The sequence below is a fragment of the Antrostomus carolinensis genome, unplaced genomic scaffold (assembly GCF_000700745.2).
Source record: "Antrostomus carolinensis isolate BGI_N321 unplaced genomic scaffold, ASM70074v2 scaffold2860, whole genome shotgun sequence".
NCBI lineage: Eukaryota > Metazoa > Chordata > Aves > Caprimulgiformes > Caprimulgidae > Antrostomus > Antrostomus carolinensis.
Window position 1 is genome coordinate 26,765 of NW_010287574.1, and position 1,840 is coordinate 28,604.

The following is a 1,840-nucleotide window of genomic DNA, read 5'->3' on the forward strand; positions in this document are numbered from 1 at the left end:
GATGAGGCTTTGAGCAACCTGGTCTAGTGGAAGGTGTCCCTGCTGATGGCAGGGGGGTTGGAACTAAATGATCTTTAAGGTCCCTTCCAACCCAAACCATTCTATGATTCTATGATTCTATCTTCTCCTGCTGTTCTGGAGGAGAGGAAGGATGGAAAGTTTTTATTGTTGTCTAAAAAAAGGTTGAATTTTTTAAAATTTTCAAGCCAGGATGATTGATAGAGCAATTTTAACAGTCTGAATAGAAACAGTGAATATTTGCGTTCTTCCTCAGAAAGTAATTATGAGCAATACAATGATGCTACTGATAACTGCAAAAATGTTGACACGGCAAGAAAAGGAATCAAAACAAGAAAGGGAAATCCATAATCAAACCTTTCCAGCTTCTATTTTAGAAAATATTTTGATCTCTATGTCTATACATTTCTTCTATGATACCCACAGCTAATTAAGAACAGGCTAAAGGACAAGTAGGTATAATTAAAACATAGTTTTTGAACACGCAAAAATATGTAAATGCATTCTCCTTGCTTATAGGTTGTAAGGCTTCTAAGTCCTTCAGAGGGCCTTTATCTTTCAGTAAGTTTGCACAGTGCCCAGTACCCTGGGACTCCTGCCGAACTGGGTCCACAAAGTACTACCACAGGAGAGACAACAGTCATTTATACTTGAGTGCAGTCAGCTGAAAAAGTGTGAGAGAAATGAGATCTACCATAGTAACTGTTGGCCTCCAGGAATTAGAGCTGTCCTATAAAATGAAAATTTATATGGCTAATAATTACCTTAACCCATATGGCGATGAACAATACTGCTTTGAGGACAGAACAAGGTTTCTAAGCCTTGGAGAAAGAAATGCGCAGTCTGAGAAATGGCACTCTAACACTTAGTAACACTGAGCAGGGAAAAAACCACGTTGACAAGAACGTGAAAGCAATGTTACCCCATTCTATTTACTGTTTTACTACTCTGTCTCCAACACTCTGCTGCTCCTAGCCTATAAACAGCAAATATGCTGTCATTCTAATTCAGGAAAACTTGCATTCACCTCAGTGAATTATCTCTGTGTGAGGGATCAGGAAGAAGCACAGATACTAGGAGAAGAGCAAATGAGGGATACTATCTTCTAGTTACAGCAAGGCACTATCAGCTATGGGGTAAACCAGGGCATGCAAGTACCAAACCAAATTTTATTCTTATGAAACATGATGATATCTTTGGCAAGTCGAACCTTAATTAGCAAGAAACCACAGCTACATGGTTATTTATGTTAATCAACATACCATTTGCACACTAGCACAGGGCTGGATTGTTCTAATTTAGAGGCCAACTGCCCCTATGTGACACCACCCAGCAGCCAGCAGCTGAAAATCTGGACAATAAAAAAAGAACAAAAACAATGGGGAAAAGAGAGCGTTAATGAGTGACCAAGGATATTCTTAAAAGAAGCAACATTATTTCTTCCCTCCAAAGTTTTGTTGGTGAGATACGTGTTCCGGTTTTAGCACAGGTGATTTGCAGGCACAAAGAGGCTGTGTCTTATCTCTCAAACAGCCAGGGCATACAGGCTGATCTGTGTCCAAAATCACAGGAGTTCAAAAGCATTGGAGTCCTGCTCCGTTTCGTGCAGGCGATGGACCCGAACTTTGCTCTTCTGCCTCTCCAGCAGCCTCTCTGTTCTGCTGCCTGTCTTTAAACTGCATCAGTTGTTCCACGTTGGATCAAGAGTTAAACATCCAGAAATAAAAGCACCAGGGTGCACACCTGGCAGGTGAGAGGCTTAGCCTGAAGCCTGAACCAAGGATGTGTCTCCCACATCCCACTCAGTCACAGCAGGAAAAGT

The 1,840-nt window shown here is 41.2% G+C and overlaps 1 protein-coding gene across 1 annotated transcript in view; it reads right to left on the minus strand.

Annotated features, from left to right (window-relative positions):
* The window catches only part of CNR1 (cannabinoid receptor 1), an 8,778-nt gene extending 7,419 nt beyond the window's left edge, over nucleotides 1–1,359 (minus strand). Inside the window, exons 1-2 of the mRNA XM_010163301.2 lie at nucleotides 1,281–1,359; nucleotides 783–892 (exon numbers count right to left, since the gene is read on the minus strand). The gene's annotated coding sequence lies outside the window, so the exon portion shown is untranslated. The remainder of the gene's footprint in view (nucleotides 1–782; nucleotides 893–1,280) is intronic.
* Between the last annotated feature and the right edge of the window lie 481 nt (nucleotides 1,360–1,840).